We start from the raw sequence: 7,907 nt of genomic DNA on the forward strand, positions 1-7,907 counted from the left end.
TTTGAGATTTTTTTTGTCCCGTTCTTTAGAAACGCTGCAAAAATACTGAAAGAATAGACATGAAACTGCTTCAGATCTGCAAGGATTCACTTTCCTGCTTTTCCTGGTACTATCAAACATAGCGTTTTTGGGAACATGGAGCTCTATATTACAAATATGTCCGTCCCTCCAGTTGAAAGAAATTAACATTTTCCTGGAGGGAAGTTTATATTTTACATTATGTCAGTTTTTGTCTATCGATGATAAAGTGCAGTTTGCAGCAATTTTTATTGTGACATATACCCAAATAATTGACGAAAATATTTCAAATTTAACGCGCGTCGGGCGGGCCTGCGTCCTCTCACATGCCAGAGCTGAGTTTCAGTTCCAGTCCGACCCTGTTTATCATCTATGGTTTCCCTTCAGAGTGGAAAATGCCGAAAAATCGGAAGTTCCTGGGATCCATTTTTGAACAGAATATCAGAACCAAATCAAAACCGATGATTCAGGAAATGAACATAATGGGGTAAGTCCCAACTCTAAGGTACAAGTCTATGGCATACAGTCTGTAAAAGACGACAGAGTAGGCTGCTGTTGAGCATCGGCGGCTTCTTCTCTGATGTTCCTCGCTCATCCATGCAGTACATGGTCGGCCATTCAATTGATTGGATGTCTTATAATACCACATTTCCTCTAGGTACACAAAGTATGATACCTGGTGATAGGTTATACCCAACAGAAGCGGCAGCGCCACTCCTCATGGTGATGGGTCACACCCAACAGATGGGGGAGTGCCACTCCTCATGGTGATGGGTTACACCCAACAGATGGGGGAGCGCCACTCCTCGTGGTGATGGGTTACACCCAACAGATGGAGGAGCGCCACTCCTCGTGGTGATGGGTTAAACCCAACAGATGGGGGAAGTTGCAGAATGGCTTGTTATGGTGCAAGAACAATGTGGACATTGTTTTTTTTTTTTGTTTTAACTATTATGCCTTTATGGTCTTTATTTTTTTCCTACAGACCCTCCCAGCTAACTCCAAGCAAGTCCCTCATCTCAGAAGTTGAAAGGTTTGGGTTACTTTGAGGTTTAATGCATGCATTTACTTTTTTTAGAATCCCATCTTACAAAAGATATAGGATATCCAACTTCTTGGACTCCAAGAATAAGGGGGCTGCAGCCTGGAAGTAACCCCGCTGCCCTTTTTAAAGAATATGCTGGTGTGGGGCAGCTACCCGGATTTTCACTGTGCAGGAGAACTGCAGCTAAGCCCATTCACTTTGCTGGATCTATGCTGTCGTTCCGCTGCACAGTGGAGGCCATGATGCCAATGTGCAGGGAATGACCCTGAAAGGGGCTGTTCCTCTTTACCAGCATCAGTGCCCCTTTATTATATTAGAGATTGACCCCAACAGATCATAAATTGATGGTGTACCCTTGCAATATACTGCTTCCTTCCTTTTTTTATCAGTTCACCCGTGAAACCAGATTACATGATTGTGGCGGAACCTCCTGTAGGACACCCAAGTTTTCTGGTGGCTGAAATCTCTTTACCTAAAGTGGTGAGACCCTCAGATGTGGTTTAGGATTGTGACCTTTTTGCATTTCATGTGATTTCCAAAAGTCTTCCCTTATTAAAAGTCTGTGCCAACCTCGTGCTACCGGTCCTCCTCTGCCAACTTTTATCATCACAGCTTTGAGGTGTCCACAGTAGCCAATTGCTGGCAGCTGTGACACATTTACTGGATGATGATGATATAATTTTTTTTTTCATACCATGGTGGGTTGTTTGCAAGCTGTTGGAATTGGAAAGAAGATCTCTGTAAACGACTCTGTCAGCGGAGAATGACTGTTCAAACCAAGCACAGACGCCCAGTGCTTCACTGCGGGACCAGTCATTTATATAAGCCTTCCCCCCTGCTTGTTTCCCCTCCATCTCCACCATCACCTCTTCTTTGACAGTTCTGGCTTCATAGATCCAGAGAGGAGATAGAGGGAAAACAAGCTGCTGGGAAGATGTATATATTATTATTTAATTATATAGTGCCATTGATCTCATGGTGCTGGTGCATATAAATGATGTTATAATGATGATAGAAATGATGAAAGAGGCTTGTTGCAATAGTGTAGAACACGCCGCTCTTTATTTTTTCTATATTAATGCGACATTTGGAGGAATCGCACAGAAAATGCTTTAAATGTATTTATTTTTTAATTTGATTTTTCTCATGTCCATGACTCACATTGCGTTAAATGAGGCATAATGAAGATTAAGAATGTTTCAGCTAATGTAGCCTTCATCAGACAGGATAATGTAGCTTGAGGGGACCCACTTGGTTAAATATAGGGGTCAGTTCTGGTCTTCCCAAAAAGCAGATTAAGTAGTCACCACACGGGAATCTGGTGATTACTGGGTTTGCTTTTGGGGACCCCAGATTTCTTCATATAACCGAGTGGGCCTTCTGCCTAATGAAGGCTACATTATCTGAAATTCTGGTACCATTCATTATGCCTCACTTAAAGGGGTTGTCTGGCACTTTAATATTGATGACCTATCCTAAGGATATTCCATTAGTATTAAAGTGGTGGACAACTCCTTTTAATGCCGTGTGAATCCTAAAAAATATTTTTCAGCATTTTCTGTGAGCAGTTCCTCCACGTGTCAGATTTAATGTATGAGACGTGTGGAGCTACACAGTAACTTCTAGTTGGCCACGTATCAAGATAAAAGTTTAGATTTTTGTGCACTTGTTGGTTACAACTTTCTTTCCCGTACAGAAGCATTCAGCGACATAAGCGTTGCTACCACTCTGGTCTTCTCTTTACAGTCTTCTGCTAGATCTCTTGTGTTGGACTTGGGTGAAGACAGAATAGTCAGACGTCCCGATTTGTATCATCTAGACGTCTTCATTCCTTACAATATCATCCAAGAACAAAGTGGAGCTCAGTTCAACAAGGACAGTAAGGTGAGACAATTAAGCAAAGCTGGACATGTCTTATAGCCCATTCTGAAATCTCCTTCTTAAAGAGGTTCTCTGAGAAAATGTATAAAATAAAATTTTAAAAAATGTATACATTTATTTAGCAAAAATAAATTCTTTTAATTAGTGGATAATTCTATGTGAATACTTTTATGCCCAAAAATGGCAAAAGTATTCTTGGAGTGATACCTTTATTGGCTAACCAGAAAAAAATATATATGCAAGCTTTCAGAGCACAGAGGCTCCTTCTTCAGGCAATATTACACATGAATTCATAACATTTATAATCCTGCTTGAAGAAGGAACCTGTGTGCTCTGTAAGTTTGCATATATATATATATTTTTCTGGTTAGCCAATAAAGGTATCACTCCGAGAATACTTTTGCCATTTTTGGGCATAAAATTATTTCCATCAAATTTTCAGGCTAAGACGGTACCACAATATAAATTTGTACTGTACATCACAATTAGGGGATAATAATTGTGTATGGACATAATGGCCAACGATGTCAGCAGCCATCCATCCTAGATGGGTGAAGGTAAACTGATTGAGACGGACATCTCTGACCTACCTCTCGGAATCAAGAACGTGCATCTATGTCATTGATTGACTGACTGATCACGTCCATGAGTCAACATGTTGTAAACCTGTCATGATGAGTGAGCAGATAGGATGCTGCCCCTCACCCTGACAGGAACTTATCTATCACAACATATAGTTGCCCAGAGACATCTGAATGCATCGGCTTTCCTTTATGCCATTCATCAAACATGTCGTATATTTTGTGTATAGCGAGTCACAAGCCTCGCACTGCTCTGCGTCTTATCATTTGGTTCTATGAGCTGCAGTAAAACGTGACGTATATTCCAGGTGCTGACGATCACAATGCCGGTCCAGCCAGCATAGCGGTGGGCTCAGAAGATCAGCTTTGGAAAGCGTTCCTCTTATATAGATCCAGTGGATCCTACTTACATTCGCTGCTGTTTACATTGTATGGTTACAATTCTATTTACACTTCAATATGACTCCAGAATAAATTTTTGTCTTTCTTATACTTGCCGTATATTTTTCCCAAGGAGGGGGTTTAGGTATTGTGCTTTTTTTTTTTTTTATTTCTACTGTAATATTTCATAATATCTGTGAATAAGTCTTGAAAATAATTTGCATTGAAAAGGTTGAGATCCTCTGAATCTACAGGGATTTTTAGGAATTAAAAATCTACAGCAGTAAATCTGCAGCAGAATTTAAATTTTGCACCATGTCTGGATTTAGTAGCCGCTGCCCCTTTAAATGGAATATGTCAGCAGGTTTTTGCTATCCCATTTGAGAGCAGCATAATCCGAGGCCCTGATTCCAACGATGTATCACTTACTGGGCTGCTTGGTGTTATTTTTATAAAATTGCAGTTTTTTTTTCTCATGCAGATCTCTGAATGCTGAGCTCTGTATAATAACCCCACCCACACCACTGATTGGCAGCTTTCTGTGTACACTGTATTTAAACTGCCAATCAGTGGTGGGGGGCGTGGTTGGACTACCTGGCAGCAGGTTTACTAGTCCTCTAGTGATAATCTTCTGCTAATAAAAGTGTGATTTTTATCAAAACTACAACAAGCAGCCCTGTAAGTGAGACGTCCCTAGAATCAGGGTCTTTGTCTCTACATCATGCTGCTCTCAACAACAACCAATATATAGTACATCCGACAAGGGGTCAATGTGTTAAAAAAGACCTTTATTATAATAATTTGGGTACATGGCGGCAAAGAAAAGAGCACACACACATATATATAGTAATACCATATAATAGTGAGGAGGTATAATGTAAATATTTGAATTGCAGAGACACCAGGGCTAAATAGTAGTAGCTCCAATTGTGCTAATGCATACTGATAGTATATCCTAGGTCACATAGTAAAAGGATATAATCCCAAATAATAAAAGCCAATATAGGCATTCCCAAGATAATGACCTTTTGGTATATACATATCAAGGGATGTATTATATCCAAGTAGGTTAATTCCCAAGTAACAATAATGTTGTATTGGCTTCATTCATACCTGGTATATATTGTCTGCACGTCTTGCAATAGCTCTGGGCTCGGTGGTCCTACTCCTAGTGTGGCGCTCACCCCATCATGCTGCTCTCAGAATAGCCAAGAAAAACTGCTGACAGATTCCCTTTACAAATAGCTGAAATGGCTCCTAGATACCAGAGAAGGAAAACGTTATTAACCGGTTCCCGACCGCCCACTGTAGATAAACGTCGGCGCTTGCTGGGCTCTGTGCAGCGCCGACGTTTAAAAACGGTGGGTGGTCTCGCAGCGCTCAGGACCCCTAGGGTCCTGCAAGCGCTGCGATTCCGGTGCAGAGCGTTAGCTCTGACAGGGAACATCATCGGGACCTGATTAGATCAGGTCCCAGTGATGTTAACCCTTAGCTGTCTTCTATATGCTGTGATCTATAGTGATCACGGCATATAGGAGACAGCAGGAGGAGAGGGGGTCGTCCACTTACCTCTCCGAAGACCTCCGTGTCCTTCCAGGACCTGGGGTTGCTATGGCAGCTGGAGGTCACATGACCGCCTCCAGCTCTGCCATATATGGTGTCCTGTCTGGCTCAGCTGCAGCTGTAGCCAGACAGGAGACTCTGACTGAAACAGTCAGGGAAGATCTCATGTAATGTAATATATGTCTATTACATTACATGAGATCAGAGATCAGAAAAATAAAAATTAATGTCCCATACAGGGACTAAGAAAAAATGTGAAAAAAAGTAAAAAAAAAGTTTTTAAACTATTAATAAAAAAATCACAAAATAAATAAAAATAAATAAATAAAATATTAAACCAATAAATCCGTATATTTTTACAAAACCAAAAAAAGTACACATATTTGGTATCGCCGCGTCCGAAACAACCCGAGCTATAAAACTGTCACACTAATTAACTCCTTCTGTGCACACCGTAATAAAAATAAATAAAAAACGGAGCAAAAAAATATGCTTTTTCATCATATTGCCAAACAAAAAGTGGAAAAAAATGCGATCAAAAAACAAAATAGAAATAAAAATGGTACCACTGAAAACGTCATCTTGTTACGCAAAAAAAAAGCCGCCATACAGCTCCATCAGACGAAAAATAAAAAAGTTATAGCGCTCAGAATAAAGCAATGCAAAAAAAATATTTTTTTCTATAAAATAGTTTTATTGTGTAAAAACGCCAAAACATAAAAAAAATACAGTAAGTGTAGTATCGCTGTAAACGTACTGACCCGAAGAATAACGCTGCCTGATCACTTTTACCACACGCAGAACGGCATAAAAAAAAAACTCAAAAAACAATTCCTGAATTGTTTGTTTTTGTTAATTTTACCTCCCAAAAAACGGAATAGAAAGCGATCAAAAAATGTCACGTCCCCAAAAATGGTACCAATAAAAATGTCAACTCGTCCCGCAAAAAACAAGCCGTCACATGACTCTGTCGGCCGAAATATGGAAAAATTATAGCTCTCAAAATATGGTGATGCAAAAACTAGATTTTGCAAAAAAAGCGTCTTTAAGTGTGTGACAGCTGTCAGTCATAAAAACCCGATATCAATCTGGTATCTCTGTAATCGCACCGACCCGAAGAATAAAGTAATCTAATCAGTTATATCACACTAGGAACGGCGTAAAAAATAAATAAAACCAATTCTTCACCTGCTACTGATTTGTTTATTATGTCCCCAAAGATCCCAGTAAGGCTCTGCCCACATTTATCCTGTGCTCTGCGCTGAGCACTTACACCAGAGTTTCCGTGTAAATCTCTGAAATACATGATTCAGCCGGAACCCATGACGGAAGATTCCCTGTAATGAGACAGATATAGGCCACTGTGGACGCCGTCTAGCCTGGGATCCCACGGTGTCATTTGTTTTAGGCGTGCATAAAAGTGCGGTTGGCCACAGTTTTGTGCACTTCTGAAAAAAAGGACACCGCTACACAGAGGCCAGACGGTGTCCAGAGTAACTCTGCTGCCTCATTACAGTGAATGGATCCTGCAGGGGTTTCATCTGAATTACATCACTTGGAAATTTAGATGGAAACCCCGATGTAAGTGCTCAGCCTAGAGCGCCGGATAAATGTTACGTAAAATGTTCCCAATAAAAGCTTCAACTCAGTCCTCAAAAAAAGCTAGTCCCCACTCAGGTCCGTCATCTGTTAAAAATATAAGGGACTTCCAAGTTACTGGTAGCAGAAAGGCTCTGGAAAAGCAAAATGACCCTTGCCCCCCAAAAGAAATTCAGAAAATGTTGTGCTCCCAAATCCAAATGCCTATTCTACAATAATTTGTTCTCCAATTGTCAAATAGCACTCCGTCCCCCCCAGATCTCACCGTATGGCTAAGCGGTACGATACAGCCACATATGGGGTATTGACACTTTTAGAAGAAATTGTGTGACACATTTCGGCACCATTTTTACCCATTGCCCTGTGTGAAAATGTAAAATTTGAGGGTAAAACATTTTTTTGTGGTAAAAATATAATTATGATTTTTTCACTGCCCAATGGTATAAATTTAAAAATTAAAAAATACTCACTACTTCCCTAGATGAATTCCTTGAGAGGTGTAGTTTACAAAATGGGGTCATTTGTGGAGGTTTCTGCTGTTTTGGCATGTCAGCGAACTCTTCAAATATGACATGGTGTCTGCTGCCTATCCCAGCCAACATAGCGCTCCTTTCTCTTCCGAACCCTGCCGTACACCAAAGCAGTGGTTTTCCCCCACATATGGGGTATCGCCGTACTCAGGAGAAATTGTACAACAAATTTCATGGTGCAATTTCTCCGGTTATCCTTATGATATTGCAAAATTAGGGGATGAAAAACATTTTTTATGGGAAAAATGTGAAAATTTTATTTTCACGGCTCAATATTATAAACTTCTGTGAAGCAGCTGGGGGTGCAAG

General features: G+C 40.4%; 1 long non-coding RNA gene across 1 annotated transcript; it reads right to left on the reverse strand.

The window, feature by feature from the left end:
• Positions 1–2,694: 2,694 nt before the first annotated feature.
• Positions 2,695–5,697, reverse strand: LOC141206921 (uncharacterized). Its single transcript, XR_012277430.1, has 3 exons — positions 5,476–5,697; positions 5,020–5,163; positions 2,695–3,016 (listed from the first exon to the last, which is right to left on the reverse strand). It is a non-coding gene; the product is annotated as an uncharacterized lncRNA (long non-coding RNA).
• Between the last annotated feature and the right edge of the window lie 2,210 nt (positions 5,698–7,907).

Source organism: Phyllobates terribilis, unplaced genomic scaffold, assembly GCF_046119375.1.
Source record: "Phyllobates terribilis strain yellow unplaced genomic scaffold, ASM4611937v1 Scaffold_150__1_contigs__length_4496277, whole genome shotgun sequence".
NCBI lineage: Eukaryota > Metazoa > Chordata > Amphibia > Anura > Dendrobatidae > Phyllobates > Phyllobates terribilis.